General features: G+C 38.8%; 1 long non-coding RNA gene across 1 annotated transcript; it reads left to right on the top strand.

Annotated features, from left to right (window-relative positions):
* Positions 1-4,613: 4,613 nt before the first annotated feature.
* Positions 4,614-16,191, top strand: LOC105515349. Its single transcript, XR_001002306.1, has 4 exons — positions 4,614-4,730; positions 13,245-13,486; positions 14,405-14,557; positions 14,679-16,191. It is a non-coding gene; the product is annotated as an uncharacterized LOC105515349 (long non-coding RNA).
* The last annotated feature ends 1,075 nt before the right edge of the window (positions 16,192-17,266 follow it).

Raw genomic sequence — 17,266 nt, 5'->3', positions numbered from 1 at the left:
ACGGGGTTTCACCGTGTTAGCCAGGATGGTCTTGATCTCCTGACCTCGTGATCCACCTGCCTCGGCCTCCCAAAGTGCTGGGATTACAGGCGTGAGCCACTGCATCAACCCACTTTTTAAAGATGATCCCTGTCAGTTCTCCTCTAAGCAGAAGAGGAAACACAGAAGATAGGAACCGAAACCATCGACAGTTTTGGATACTTGTTAAACGTTCTGTGAAAGTTTTAGTTGTTTGGGCAGATGGTGAAAACACTTCAAAATCCTGGGGACAGAATTCAACATGAATGAGCCCAGGTAAATGGGAGTTCATTGAAACAATAAAGGGGAATCTCAGCAAATCTGGAGAAGCCAAGCATTTAAGCATGCCTCAAGGAAACCAAGTTATGGGCCCAGAACCCTTCCTCCTTGCTAGCAGGAGCGACCTCCAGCAGGTTTCAGGTAACATAAAAGTGGCTAATGCTGTCATGTCACTTGGGGAAAGATTTCATTCTGGAGAAGTCATGTGCCTCCACAAAAGGAAACGATGTAACTTCTTTAACTCAATTCAAAGGATTCTGTTTTGACCCAGATTTATATTGATCAACACAAGTCCTTATCAATATACAGCATGAGAGAAGGTATTTAATGTCTCTTTTTTCAGAGTTGTGGTACTGCACCACCCAAAGATTTCTAACTATGTGAGATTTTTGAGAGCCCAGACCCAGAAGACTTTCTTTGGGGCGACATAAAAAAGGATGCTGATCACTCCCCAGTTAAGGTCATACAAGGAAATAGAAATAATCTGGAATTAGGGAGGCCAGTCAAAACTGTGCTAAAATGATTAGCTAGCTATATAAGGAAAAATTCAAAAGTACTATTTATCTGCAGATGTCTATGTGTTTGAATAGAGAGATATTCTGAGCCACTCCACTCACAGAGAGACTGATAACTACTTTAAAAAGTAATCTGTAGATTGCTACATTTAGGAAGATCCTTAATAAATATTATGGATGACAATATAACTGATGCTTAAATATCTGTAATATGATGTTGAGGGCAGAAAAAAAATCAGAGTTGGATATACTGCATTGAAAATAAAATTCCACCCAAAATCTCAAAAACAGAGAAATTGTACAGAGGCAGGTGGGCAAGAGGAGCAAATTCTTAAGAATACAAGGTGGCCTGCTTCACTGTTCTTTCTCAGACTTTTATAATCTTCCTTGGTATTAAAAAACTAAAGCTGACATGGCCTCTTGTCTCTGTCCCTGACTCAACACTTGAACCAGATATATATTATTCTGCTTCTTGCAGAAGTCAACTGACACGTGTGCTTATTTATATGCAAAGATCCTCAATTGGCTGGCCCAGAAAGAGACAGCATGTGCAGAAAAGATTGAGAGAGATCCCAAATGGGACACAGAGATAACGCAATTGGTTGTCATTTATCAATGAATCAGCTCCTCCGGAATGAGATGTCTGTCCTTGTCCTGATCAGCTATGATAGTGATAGAACCACCTTGCAAGACTTTTTGTTTCTTTAATCAATAAAGAAGTTGTGAGTTGGGCACCCTTTCCATAATTTCTCCATTTTTGGTAATTTGGGTGGAATTTTATTTCTCATGCAGTGTTTCTAACTCTGATTTTCTCTCTCTCAATTTCACGTTACAGATAGTTAGGCATCAGTTATACTACAATCACTCCTAATATTTATTAAGGACCTTCTTAAATGGGGCAATGTATAGATTACTTTTTAAAGTAGTTATTAGTCTCTTTGTGAGTGGAGTGGCTCAGAATCTTATCTACCCAAAGATGCTCTCTTATCAATGACCAGCCAGGAACACCCTCAGGTTGACACCTTGAAAAAAGAATTTACATCTGAATCTGTTTTTTTTTTTTTTTTTTTTTTTTGAGACAGAGTCTTGCTCTGTCGCCCAGGCTGGAGTGCTGTGGCCGATCTCAGCTCACTGCAAGCTCCGCCTCCCAGGTTTACGCCATTCTCCTGCCTCAGCCTCCGGAGTAGCTGGGACTACAGGCGCCCGCCACCGCGCCCGGCTAGTTTTTTGTATTTTTTTAGTAGAGACGGGGTTTCACCGTGTTAGCCAGGATGGTCTTGATCTCCTGACCTCGTGATCTGCCCGTCTCGGCCTCCCAAAGTGCTGGGATTACAGGCTTGAGCCACCACGCCCGGCCATGAATCTGTGTTTGATGCTTACAGTCAACCTACCAACTTTGTGGTACCACTATACTTAAAATACTACAAGGAACAACATAATCTGTGCCCTCAAGGAGTTTTAATCTAGAGTGAATCATGACATATATAAGATTTTAACATTTTCTCCAAGCCCAGCTGTGAAATGAATAACTAAATTGGCTCCTCGAAACAAACAAAAAAAATTGCCTTTAAAATATCTTCTGTTAGCATTGCATGCAAAAGTTTTAACTACTCTCTTCCTAACTAACTCTTTTCTGGCGAGGTTATGCTTTAGCTGCCGCCACTCAGGAAAGCATTATAATTGTAGCACTAGCTTAGCCAAAAGGCCATGTTTTTGCTTTAGGGTAAACTTGTTAAAATTGGGAACTCAGCCAGGGTCATGCATCTGAGAACACTGTGAAAGCATCTTAGGGTTGTTCATCTAGCTACGGTCTAATTAATTTTCAAATGGACGAAGTAGCTTCTTGGGCCATATAACAAGTATTTTCATTCATTTAAGTGAAGCTGGATTTGGCTCAAAGCAGGGTCATGAGAAATTCTAATGGCTCCTTCTCTTCTTTGTGTGTCCTCAGGAGAGCTTGCTTGATGTCAACAATGCAAGATTTGTGCTCCGGGCAATTGGAGTAGAATCAGCTTCCTGAGAGCCAAGTTCTTTGACTTCCCCTAGAAGGAAAGGGTATGGAACCGAGCATATGGGAAGGCTCTCTAGGCCCTTTTACATTATTGGATTTAGCTACGCTCACATAATGAAATTGTTGAGATTGTTTAAACCTTCTGCAGGGACTTCTGTTAGCAGAAAAGAAACTTGTACTAAAGCCATAAGAAGATTGTATTATAGATATAATGGAATCTTTTTTATCTTTTGCCTGGTTTTCTGCACAGGACTGACATATTTTTCTGGGCATGAAGCCAAAGGTCTATTTAATTTCTACTTAAAATTTCCCATGGTCACTAATACTCTCCCCCTAGATAGCTGCTTTATAAATGAATAAATAAAGACAAAGCCACTAGAAAGGTTGTGAATCCTTGTAAGCTTTTATTTTTTTTTTTAAGTGGCTATTTTGCACTCCAATAACATCTATAAAAAGCATGTTCCTGAATCTTTAGGACAATGCTTCACTGATATCACTCAAACTTGAGTAAAGTACTGAACTTTGTCCTAAGACCACAGCCATGATTGAATAAGACTTGAGTATACAAATGCAGGTTTACTTGGATCAGATGCATTCTCATGAACATATGAGGTTATATCACTCCTATTTTTACTGCACTTAGGATTTTTGAGTGGTAGTAATTGTTTTCAATTTAAAACAGACTTATTTTTATTTTTTCTAGGAGGTTTTTGCCAATTAGGTGACAGGTTTTTTGTTTGTTTTTGTTTGTCTTTTTGTTTTTGAGAGAGAGAGCAAGACTGAGAGAGAGAATGAAGTGGGGGAGAGAACCCAGATGTTAGAAACTAGCCCAAGCAGTCAGCTTCTTATAAAGGACCATCCTGACAGTTTGACTGTAAAAAAGACACCCCGTTGAGTACTACATGTTCCAGGAAATGGCTGGCCACGGAAAACCTTCTGTTTCTAGCATTCATTTCCAGAATGTCCCCCAAACTGCTTGTTTGCTCCCTCCCAGTCAACCAAAGGTGGTCAAATGTACCTGAAGATCAATTAGAAAATCATCCTGGCTTCCAGAAATCTCACCTTTATAGAACCCTCAGCAGTCAAAGGCTGTCTCAGCTTATCCTTTTTCATTCTATAAAAATCACTCTCCTCTCTAACACCCGGGAACCCTGCTGAAATGAAAGTGACAGCAGATGGGTTCCCTTGCCATCAATTTATGAATAAACAGCCTTTGTTCATTTTGTCTCGAACTTAGTTTTGTCTTTGACAGACGTAACCGTGGCTTAAAACAATACCTTGCTTGTAGAAGAAGTATTTACTTATTCAACAAATATCTACTGAGTACCTACTAAGTGCCAAGCACTATTCTTAGCATTGAGACATAAGATATGTAATTTGTCATTGCTGACTCACTTCTTGTGAATCCAAGAACTCCGTAAATAGTAGTCATTTATTATTAACAATCCTTACTGAGATAAAAACCTGCTTTTTATAGTTTACAGAGAAGTAGCTTTTCTAAGTGTAACTGCAACTAAATAGTTCAACATGATATCATAGCTTACTTGTGATACGGGAGTACTGGGAAGAGGAGAGCGTGGTCCCTTTAAATGATACGGAAGTGGGGAAAGGAAGTGAGGGGTAGAGGAAAGCGGGTCCCTGGCTAGGGCTCCACCCCCATGGATCTAGGTGAGGACGGGAACTCCTGCTTTTCTGCCCAAATGTTGCATTTTCCGAGCCCACCCTTTCCAGCCAGGCCCCCATCCTGGGCCTGTAAAAACCGCTCCGCCACGCCCTAGCGGGCAGACACCCGCTAGACGTGGTGAGTAACGCATCCGCGGGGAAGACACAGGTGGCTGGTCATCGAGAGCCCGATGGGGGAAGAGCAGGCGGACAGGCATCAGCAGGCCATTGACCAGCGGGACAAGGTGGAGTTTGGCTGGGGCAGTGGGAGGAGAGCTGGGGCTGCTGAGCTGCCTTACTCCAGGGGAAAACCATCTCCGTCTCACTCCCCCATCACCAGAGAGCTACTTCTACTCAATACAACTTTGCACTCATTCTCTAAGCCACTTGTGACCAATTTTTCTGGTACACCAAGCCAAGATATCCAGGGATACAGAAAGCCCTCTGTCCTTGCGATAAGGTAGAGGGTCCAACTGAGGTGACTAACACGAGCTGTCTATAGACGGCAAACTAAGAGAGCACCCAGTAACACACGCCCACTGGGACTTCAGGAGCACACAAGTCCACTGGGGCTTAAGGAGCTGTAAACAGTCACCCCTAGACACTGCCGTGGGGTCGGAGCCCCACAGCCTGCCTGTTGGTATGCTCCTCTAGAGGTCTGAGCAGTGGGGCGCTGAAGAAATGAGCCGCACTCCCATCATACGCCCTGTGAGGGGGACAAGAGAACCTGTCCCTTTTCACTTGTGATAGAGATAAAGTTATTATTGTTGTAATTTTAACTTATAGAACTATAATATAATGGTACAATGGTATATATTGACAATATTCCTCTTTCACCCACATTTTGTATCTGTTCAAGATTAAATGAAAAAGGATATTCTCAAAAAGCTAGCAAAACCAAAAGCAAGACGTTATGCCAAATATAAACATATTTCTGTTTAGCAAATAGCAGGAGTGTATAAAACATTCCATTTCTCGTTTCACATAACAGAATGTTCTATGCTTACTGTATTAGTTAACAAATTCAAGTCTGTTTATTTTGTTTGAAATTCCACTTCATCCATAAATTACAGCATTACACAATAACACCAGAAGGACAATATCACCATTGTTTGCTTTTACAATCGTCTCAGCCCACAAAATGCTTCCCATTGTCAGCTTGCTGTCATCAAGCTATTGTTGTTTTCCTCTTTCTGGGGTCTTGTATTAATATCATTCAAATTATTTAGACACTCAACAGTGTTTTTGCTATCAGTGCAAACCTCTAAAGAGCTGGAGCCCCAGCGTGATGACCAAATAACCCTTGCCTATTTATCTTTACATAAGTCATTATTTCCCGAGGCCCTGGAGAAGCTGTGTTGCCATGTGTGCACTGCAGAGAGGGGGAGCTTCTCCTGCTGGAGCTGGTTTGTTCCATTGGACAAGGAGCCCTTTTCTGCTTGGCTCTCTGTATGGGTGCATACACAATGAGGTGGTTTAGGGAAGAGGGATGATGTGGTGGGTCATTGATAACAACAATCCCCAAACTTCTTAAAGAATTTTTGAGGCACCTAAAAATGTGTTGTCTTTATGAATTATCATTAACCCTTTTTAATTGCATAAAAACTTCAGGCACTTGAAAAACATTAAAAGATGAAAAGTAAGTCTCTCTCTAGTATCCCTCTTCTCCTTTGTAGAATTACATCCTTTTATTCGCTCTGCCACTATTTATTATGTGCCTCCTGTGTGCAATACATAGTGTTAGTCATTGGCAATACAGAAAGGAATGGGCCCTGAGGACCTCATGGGAGATACAATGTTAAGGTTGTTTCTAGTGTTTGTTGTTGTTGTTGTTGTTTTAAGAATATGTTCTACATGTATACATGTAATATGTATTCTCTCCCATTTTTTAAAAACACAAATGGTGATTTACTATGCATACACTTTTTGTTTTTGCATTATTCTTTTAACAGTGTGTAGAGGATGCATTTTCTACTGTATAGCGTTCTTTCCCCCTTAAATAGCACTCTGATTTTATTTTGGGGGAATCACGACTTTCTAATTTTGCATACTCCTTGTGGGATTGTAAAGCAGGTCCCCTGTCCTCAGGTAGCCAATGGTTAGGTATGCAACCCAGCTTATTTCTCCTTAGACCAAATCTCAGCCGGATCCAGAGATACTCAGGATCAGAACAATATTTGAAAGGCATTGCCAGAATTCAGACAAGATGATGGAGCAATACCTGATGCCCAGTGGTCTAGGGTAACTGTTTCCTGTTCTGCTCTCCAGGCTCCTGTCCATTCTGTGGATCAACTCATATTGCTCCAATTCATTTTGTTTTGCTTGCATAAGCCAGAATTAACTTCTGTTGCTTGTAAACAAAGAGAGTTAACCAAAGACATACAGTATATCAGAGTATAGAGACCTACTTTACTCTTGGTCAATGCCTGCATGAGTCTTCTATATATGGATGTATCACAGTTTATTTAACCAGGCCTTTGTAAGTGGACATTTAAGTCTAGTGTTCTGTAAATAAAAGTTCAGAATTTACGTCTATATACAGTATATATTCTTGCATATCCACCTTTGCACAGATATGTGAATGTGTTCTGGGGAAATACATTTGTAGAAATGGAACTGATGGGTCAAAGAATTAGTAGATTTTTAGTAACATCAAACAGCGTTGAAGGCCCCCATATGAGAATAACGACTACTGATAGAAGACATAACTAATTAAAACATTAATGACAGCTTATTCGTAATAACTTCTTATCGTCACTGAGTGAAAAGGTAATTCTTGGTGAATTTATGAAAAGTGACTAATATTAAATTTAGAAAACTCAGAGAATATATAAAAACACAAAGAAAAGCCAACCATCAAGTCACTTATAATTCTCTCACCAACAGTGGTATATCCAGTTTTATAGTTATTTTTGAAGAGGATTATTATCAACTATCAACTCTGTCATAGCTGGAAGTAGAGGCTACTAACATGTATTTCTTAAACTCCAAGTACTGTGTATGGATTTTCTACTTAACTTTTTGTTTTCGATTACTAATTTAGTTGCTAGAGGTCAGAGAACATACTCTATATGGTTCCAACCTCTTGAAATTTATTAGGAGTTACTTCATGGCCTATTATCAACTGTGGCTACATTTTACATGTACCTGTGAAGAATGTGCATTATCTAGTTTGGGATAGTATTCTATGTACTTGCTTTGAATTGGGTTTGCTAGTTGTATCCTTCAAATCTTTTACATCTATACTGATTTTGTTCAGTTGGCCTGACAGTAGCAGAGAAATAGATGTTAAAATACTCTACTATGATTGTGGATTTACCTACTTCTTGTTATAACTATGTTAATTTTTGATTCATGTATTTTGAGGTTATGTTGTTAGGTGCATACAAATTTAGAATTGCTACATTTTCCTAGTGAGCAAATATTTGTTATTTATTTGCCCCTGTTTACTCCAGTAGTACTTTTGACTGAAAATAATTTTTTTCACAGTTTCCATTTTGTTACTTTATATTGCATATATTTTTCCTCTTTTTAAAAATATTTTGCCTTCAACCATTATACTTATGCCTTTTAAACAGTATAGAGTGTTTTGTTTTGTTTTTAAATCCAGTTGGATAGTCTTTGTCATTTAAATGGAGCATTTAGTACACTTATAGTTAATGTAATTATTGATATATTAGAGTGTCTCCTATCTATCTAGCCTATCCTCTCTTCTTTTTCTTTTCTATGTTTTTGGATAAATCATATTAAAGAGTTTTTATTATCTCACGTTTTGTTCTAGGCGTTTGAAAGTTTTACTTATATTATTTTGGTATTTACATGGCTATTAAATCTATCTTTGACATATCAAAGTCTAATATTAGGACTTTTAACTTTATTATGAACATTAGTGATAGCCACTTTAATGCTATTTATTCCCTACTGATTAATATGACATTGTGTATTTTAATTTTATATATTACAGAAGCCAGTAAGACATTAGTATTATTGTTTCGTACATTCAGTATTCATTTTGAGACATCACATATTTACCATATTTTTTTTGCTCTTTACTCTTTTTTTTAATCTCTGTTCTTCTGGGATAATCTTCCTTCTGCTTAAAGAATACTTTTTAATATATTTTTTAGTAAGTATCTGGTGACAAATTATTTCAGTCTTTTAGAATGAAAATGTCTTTATTTTGGCTTCATTGGGAATTAATTTTTTTAATTTGCCAGTTTGACAGGTGATAATGGTATTATACTGCTTTAATTTGCATATATTTTATATATTTACTATCTTTTTTCTTTCTTCTCTTGGGTACTTAATTTTTTACAAAGTTAAAAGCATCTTTTTTCTTTCTGTTTCTTTTGTCTTTTTGCAGGAGAGGAGAAGAGGCTAAATTGTTTATATAACTGGGGTTAAAATACTATTATGATTTTGGTAACTTATGTGTTCATGCACACACACAGACATGAGACACCTGTCTAAGAGCTGCCTATGGCTAGTAAGTTAGCTCTTTATGTGGGCAAACGTTTTGTTAACATCACCAAGACATGTGAAACATTCTGTACAGTTATTTTGATTTCTTGGGACAAACTTTTTATTTCTGAGGAAGCCTATCAGTTCAGAAGGATGTCTTGGTACCATAAAAAGACATCAGAAAAATTACAAATTATATTCAATATGGACTTTATTATTCTGTAGGTACAATAATGAAAGAAAACCTGGGTGACAGTCAACTTATAGAGCTAAAAGGGATCCTAGAGACAACATAGCTACTCACACCTAGGCTTTCTTACAGCTTAAAGGAGGCACAGATCAGTTCTATCTTCTAAGACTTCCAAAATGTTAGAAACAAAGAAATACCTAAACCAGCTTACAATATTTAGAACATTTTTTAAAGTTTGAAAATTTCAAATTAAAATTTAGTCAGCATACAAAATACAATGCAACATAATTACATTGGTCACAAGTTATAGTTTTTAAAAACAAATTATAACACCACATTACACAGGCAGTGAGTTCAGATAATGAGACACAAATTTAAAGTTTTGTGGAGAACGTTATCTATTATCCATCCTTGAGTATCTTTCTCTGATTACATATAAAACAATACATAAGGTTCATGTTTCAGCATCTACACCTAAGGCTGTAAAATCCTAGGCCAAATGACCCTCTTAGCCACTTTTTTTCATTTGACTGATGACAAAATGGAAGCCCAGAGGGTGAACTGCTTTATCCAGCATTGTTTCACTGAGTGGCAGAGCCTGGGCTGGAGCCAGAACTCTGAATCCTAGACCAATGTTTTCTCATCTGTGTGCATTCTCTCTCTTTCCTACAATGTTTCAGTAAGAGGAGCTCTTTCTGTTGAAATTTCATTGAAGGGAAGAGGTAATCCTGGGCCAACAGAAATTCACTCCTTCAGTGAAATATTTTATTTTAAAAGTTACCTGAAAGTCTCTGGTCATTCTCTTATCCCTCCTGCCCTTGTTTGAGTTATATATTGATGAATAACAGAGCACCCCAAAACTTAGTGGCTTAAAAAGATAATAATGTATTATTATTCACAGTACTTACATTAGGAATGCTGGTAGAGCTTATCTGGGCAGTTCTTCTGTTCCATATGGGGTGGGCTGGGCTGGGAGCTACAAGAAGATGCTACTTGCTTGTCCCACATTGCATCTCTGAACTTCACCATGTGTCCTTCTTTCTCCATGTGGTGTTTCATCATTTAGTATTCTGGCCCAAGCTTTTTTAGAGCGTGGCATCTGGCTTTCTACATTCAAAGTGGAAGCTCTTAAAGGCCTCTTGAAGACCTTGACCAGAACTGGCAGAGTGTCACCCCCACCATATTCCATCAGCCAAAGCAGGTCACAGGCAGAACTAGATTCAGAAAAAGGGGCAGAACATTTACCTCTTGGTGGTTGGAATGACATGCAGGTACAAGGTGGGAAGGAATGGAGGGAAGTCATCTTTGGATACTATTCACCACTCTCCCTTAGCACGTACTTGGTATTTCTTTTCTGAAGACCAGAACACATTGCTTCTTTCAAACTTGTTTTTATTTTAAAGCATAAATTAGAACATGAGTTGCACATATGCTTACCCACTTGGTCCTTTCCTTATTGACTAAAGATAGAACAGACTTGTTCTAAACAGGCTTCAGTTAATGCAAAGTATGTAGGCCACCCCTATAGAAACTTGCTTCATAATCAAGAATTCATGCAATGTTTTAGTTTTTCTTTTGCTTCAGCCCTCCTGCTATTAGCCAATAAAAGAATTATAGTTTTAATAACTAGTTGACACAGCTGATTTTATCGATTTTAATAAATAATCAAACATGCCTAAAAGCAAAAACATCAAACAAATGATTTAAATCCCTAAAACCTTGCCTGTGCTAATCATGAAACTCAGTTAAATGACTAAGATAAAAACAGATTAGTGTCATTAGGCAAAAAAAGAACATGCACCAATTACAGAATATAAGTCTTATCAGTTTGCGTAATGAAAACCTGAAATGCTAGATGAGCAGCTGTGCTCTCACACATTTGTGGAGTGTTTCAGACTCTTATTTTAAATGGTCATCCAAGGGAAACCAATAACCATAGCATAAGAAAGACGAAGGGAACGTGCATTAAGGGCCTGCCCTTCCCTCATGGCGTTCTGTCCTTTTGTATTTTTCCTGAGCCTTATAAAGTTTGGAGAAGCTGGATACTAAGACTCACAGATGAAGTAAGTAGTCCAAGGACCTGCAGTTAATAACAGGTCGAAGTAGGATTTGTACCCAGGTCTTAGTGGTTAACCAGGTCCATGTGATTTCCACCACTCCTACTTCTCAAAAAGGAATACAACCATAGTTTATCAGGAGCAGTGCTCCTTGGGTCAACCCTAAGACCTGTCCTGTTTATTGCCAAACCTTCGCCATAGCATGGAGGGGAAGATGGATGCTATTTTCACTGATGTCATTCTTGTGTCTTAGGGTTCCTGTTAAACCACCCCAACTCCCTGTTAATAACCTATTTGTAATTTCAGCATATTGTAATCTCTTTGCCGTAATTGTCTCCGGAGAGGTGTATGTGCCATTGTATTCGTCAGTTCTCATGCTGCTATAAAGAACTGGGTAATTCTTTACTGCTGCCCTAGACTGGGTAATTTGTAAAGGAAAGAGGTTTAATTGACTCACAGTTCTGCATTGCTGGGGAGGCCTCAGGAAACGTACAATCATGGCAGAAGGCAAAGGAGAAGCAGGCATCTTCTTCACAGGGCTTCAGGACGGAGTGAGTGCAAATACGGGAAATGCCAGTCGCTTATAAAACCATCAGATCTCGGGAGACTCACTCACTATCATGAGAACAGCATGGGGGAAACTGCCCCCATGATTCAGTTACCTTCACCTGGTTCCAACCTTGACACCTGGGGATTATAGGGATTACAATTCAAGGTGACAGCGAAACCACGTCAGCCATATACTGCCCCGGTTTTTTTACTTTGGGATATTACTCAAGGGTTCTTCACCTTTTTATACTCTTTTATTTTTAATTACTATAGACACATAATAGTTCTACATATTTCTGAGGTACATGCTATCGTCCCATTTTTTTTTTTTTTGTAAAGTTTATTGGGACACCATGACTTTCATTTATTTATGTATTGTCTATGGCTGCCTCTAAAGAAATAAAAAAAGCAAAAACAAAAAGTCTTCCACTTTCTTATGCAGAGTAATGCAGTTTTTTCCTTAGCTCTCCCTTAAAACTCCATTCCAGGTCTCCTTTGAATTCCAAAGATTTGGTCAAAGCTTTGAAAATACCTATTGTTAGGACAAATGATGTTCTTAAATGTAGGGCCCTTCTTCTCAGCCCTAATATGTGAGTAAGGAGAGTTTGTTTTTTTAATTCGTCTTTCAGAATGTATAATTTAAAGCCAACTTTGACCCATGACTGCTTTCATTTAGTCCAAGATTTAAGAGAGTGAAGAGACTCCATAACTGTATGTGAGACTGAAATAAAGAATTTACTTTTTTTTTTTTTTTTTTTTTACTATGGAAGTGAAGTCAATTGGTTAAGAAGTGTCTGAAAACTGTGGGTATTTCAGTTCCATTTCTCTGATATTGTAGCAAAGAAAACAAAGATTGGCAAAATTCTATAATGCCATTCAAACATAGCCTGGGAGGGAATCCAAGAACACAGGCTCTAAAACAAATAAATCACTTGCTATTATGAAGTATGGAAAGCACAGTGATCTCAGACCTAAAGAAGGAAATAATCACTGCTCATACTGTGTTTGAAAACACAAGTATTAAAGAGAGAACTGTGTAAACTTACTCTGGAAGTTTCAGATGCAGCAAATACCCAGAGATGAATGCATCTGACAACCAGAAATGGCAATGCTGTGTGTTAAAGGTGATAATGACCTTTAGGCCAGAAGAAAAAGGGATAATGGTGTGAATGGTCTCAACCCCTTTCTCTAGCTCCCTCTTGGACTCAGCAGGAGAGCCTTCTGGTTCCAATCCATGATCCGGAGCTGGAGGAGAGAGATGTGACTCAAAACTTAAATCATGAAGCTTGAAGTTATTTTCAAGCAGTAGTGTCTGTTGGGCCCTGAGGAAGGTATATGGGAATCAAAATAATGGCTCCTCAAAGATGTCCGCATCTTAATCCTTGGAACCTCTGAGTATATTACCTTTACAAGGGAAAGGGGACTTTGTAGATGTGATTAAGAATCTTGAGATGGGAAGTGGTTTTTTTTGTTTTTTTGTTTTTGTTTTTTGGATTATCCAGGTGGACTCAATGTCATTACAAGGGTCCTTATGCGGGAAAGAGGAAGCCACAAGGGTCAGAGTCAAAGGAAGACTTGAAGATACTACACTGTGGACTTTAAAGATGAAGGAAGGGGCGAAAGCCAAGAATGCAAGAAGCCTCTAGAAGCTAGAGAAGGCAAGGAAACAGATTTTCCCCTGAAGCCTCCAGAAGGAACACAGCCTTGCTGACCCACTGCAATGTCTGACATCTAGATGTGTAAGGTAATACATTTTTGTTTTTCTAAGGCACTAAATTTGTGGTAATTTGTTACATCAGCCATAGAAAACTAATATAACTACTTGCCCCTTTTTATTCTACTACCAAGAAGGGTCTTTGACATGACCCAGTGAAATCAGAAGACATGAATTGGGCCAGACTGTAGACGGTGCAACTTTGAGTGTGATGTAGACAATGGTGAGGCTTTGCTGTGGCAAAGTTTTCTGTTTCTTACCTTTGGTTGTCAATGGGAAGTTCTCGTACATAGATAGAATGGTATAAGGGTCTTGGGGCCTCTTCTACTTTACAAGGAAGCACTGTTCCTCCTTTTTATCTACCCTAAAAGGCTAAGGAAAGAAAAAAACTATGATCAATAATCTACTATCAAGTTTGTAGACTCCGGAGCAAGATCATCTAGTTTTGAAACATACTTGCTGTGTCATTTTAAGCAAAGTTAATTTTGGTTTTCCCATTTTTGAGAAAAGGATAAAATTAACTACCTGTTCCATTATTTAGGTAAAACACTTGAGCAGTTTCTGGCATATAATAAATGTGATCATGATAATGATGATGTTGATGATAATGATGATTTTAGGTTCCTAATTTGTCTAGGTTTTGACTCTGCCTTTGTTATTTTTAGGTTTGTAGTCTTGCATAATTTTTTAAAGTCTGAATGAGTTTCTTTTTTAAAAAAATTATAAACTAGAAGCAATAATAGTAGCCTCCTCAAAGGTTGTTATGAGGAGTAAAATCATACATTTAAAGCATTTGGCACATAGTAAGTGCTCAGTAACAGTCAGTCATGTTGCTTTATGAATTGTAGTCAGTGGAGCTCCAGGCAAAGGAGGCCAGTACGTGAGCCTCCCTAGGATGTAATTCTTCTTCATCTTCTTTCATTCAGCTTCTCCTTCTCTTTCCTTCAGGATAGTAAGACTGAAAGTCTCAGAAAGGCACTGTTACATTCTTATTCCACAACCATGCAACTCAAAACTGGGGTCCTCAGCAGTGAGCGAGGGGCGAGAGAAGACACTGTATAAACATGGCACATCCTTCTGGAAAGTCAACTTTACTCAAAGGTAAATAATTTAACATATTTTTCTTTTTAAAGCACACATGGATGTATTATGAAGGAGAATGCAAATTTTGCATGAATTTTTAAGAATAGGAGTGGATTATTCAGCCACTTTCTTATTGCAGCTTTAGAAACCCAGCTCAAACTAGCTGAAACAGAAAAGACACTACTGCACCTGTAAGTTGAAACTTTGGAGGGATATATTTCAGAATTGTGGCTAGATCCAAGGGCTCTCTCGAAAACCCTCTGTGAAAAAAAAAAAAATGCTTCCTCAAGTCCAGAAACCAGAAGCTCAGGAAATTCTTGCTTGGTTCCTCTTATTAGAGGCAGAGATGGGTCAAAGACCTATAGGGTAGAGTTTGAACACTGTCATCAGGACTCTTTACTTTGCCATCTTCCAAGTCTCTTCTCCTCAGTATTGGTTTCATTTACAAGAAGGCCATCTCTGCCCTTATGGCAATGATGGTCTTTACTCTAGGCTTAAGACCCTTACTATCTACTATTTCCAAAGCAGAGAGAGAACTTCCCACACCTAGTGACCTGTGACACAGGATTTTGTCCTGAGGACAGAGGGAATTCAATTGGCTAACATAATCTGCCTTCCAATGGTGTAAGAATGTCTGGACTCTTTCCTTCACCAACCCCCAAGACATGGAGGCATCTAAAAGATAAATAAAACTTGCTGACTGACTGAAGGAGGAAGAGGGGATTTCAGGCAAAATCAACCCTGTTCACTAGGAGGAGACTTCAGAGAAGTTGTCTGCTTCTGGAGAGCATAGTCCCCGATTCCTCAAGACATACATTTATTCTTTTATTCAATGTATTTGCCTGCAGTCAAAACAAAACCATTACCGTTAGCCAAATTCACATGTTTCAACCAAATCCATATGTATCGGATCTGTTCTGTAGGTTATGGGTGAGCATGAACATATAAAAGAGGCACTTGCCTGTACCTGTCCACTCCATGGAGTTTGAAAAGGGGCCACTTATGGAGAATGTCTTTAGGGACAGAACCAATCACTCTGTCTTTCCTCCAACTGTCAAAGTAACTTCTGGCTTTAATCCTCAAGTGTCTACATTGGAGTTTAAGAAAAATGTTTTTCATAGAATTCAGGTGTTTGATATTGCATGAGTTATCCATCTTTGTATATATCTCAAGACTTGTGGTGTTAGTTAAAGATTCAGAGTTCTGTGTCCTGAACAAGCTTCATACCAGTATTACTAAGGATGATTATGGGATTTTAAAATTCTTTCCTTAAATAGATTTTATGACCTTAGGTTACCAAGTCAACATAAGTTAAGACACAATGAGCAAATTTAGATGTAAAACCATCTTGGGGGCAGGTGCGGTGGCTCATGCCTGTAATCCCAGCACTTTGGGGGGCCGAGGCGGGCAGATCACGAGGTCAGGAGATTGAGACCATCTTGGCTAACATGGTGAAAGCCCATCTTTACTAAAAATACGAGAAATTAGCCAGGTGTGGTGGCGGGCGCCTGTAGTCCCAGCTACTTAGGAGGTTGAGGCAGGAGAATGGTGTGAACCCGGGAGGCAGAGCTTGCAGTGAGCCAAGATCATGCCATTGCACCCTAGCCTGGGTGACAGAGCGAGACTCTGTCTCAAAAAAAAAACAAAAACAAAAACAAAAAAAACATCTTGGCACTTTCCTCAGCATTTTGGGGAAATGTTCTGTGATTTTAAAAAAAGTACTGGATGGCCAGAAGTGCTGTTTTTAGGAATTATTATTCCATATTAACACATTCAAGGCTCTGAGAAGTCTTGCAGTAAGGAACTCCATTTGGCTTTGTTTGACAGCCTTTCTCACAGTTATTGGCAGCTCGGATAACAACTGTTAAAATTTGGTGTAATGTGAGTTCTCTGAATACTCTCTGTGAAGAAATGCTTCTTCAAGTCCAGAACCCAGAAGCTTAGGAAATTCTTGCTTGGCTCTATTTTCGTAGGCAGAAACGATCCAAAGGCCATAAAGGTAGAGTTAAAAATGCACTTGTGCATCACAGCCAGAGAAATGATGGTGTTCCTGCAGCATATGAGGGACTGGGCTGAGCACCAATTGCAAATATGTGATTAGCCAAATCCCCAGGTGAATCTTGCAGAAAAGAATACTAAATATGGATCTAAAAGTCATGTTTATTCCCTTTTATTCTTTCCTTTAACCCTCTCTATCTCCTCAATTATTTTTCCACAATCAAGAGCTAAGAGATTAAAACAGGAAGCAAAAATTCAACAGGAACGTGGGTCTTCAGCCACCCTAGACAAAAGAGGACAATTTTTGACCTCTCCTAGGAAATGACCAAAGGAGCTGAAATTATCCAAATGCTCTGGATTTGCACTGATTTTCTTCTATTAGTCTGCCCACCAATATGGAGACTGTGGCATCTGTGGTAGTGGCAGATGAGTCAATAGAGCCAGGCCTGGCTGCAGGCAAACTTGTCAAAGAGGTGGTGGTGTTGATTAGAGTCTTCTGCTCCCTGTACAGCATGGAACGGCAGAGTCTGCAAACTTCTCATCCTCCATGGCTTTCATGCACACACTTCTCTTCGCCTTCTAATCATCTGATTGAGCCCACTTGGATCTTATTCCTTTCCCATTAGCTAATGAGAATAGTAACAATAATAATTAATAATGATAATAGCAGTAGCAACTACTGTTGATTGAGCGCCTTTTACAATTCAGGCATGATGCAAAGTAAGCCCC

This window comes from Colobus angolensis, unplaced genomic scaffold, assembly GCF_000951035.1.
Source record: "Colobus angolensis palliatus isolate OR3802 unplaced genomic scaffold, Cang.pa_1.0 Scaffold26, whole genome shotgun sequence".
NCBI classification, from domain to species: Eukaryota; Metazoa; Chordata; class Mammalia; order Primates; family Cercopithecidae; genus Colobus; species Colobus angolensis.
The sequence above is the reverse complement of the archived record's forward strand: the minus strand, read 5'-3'. Positions and strand labels throughout refer to the sequence as shown.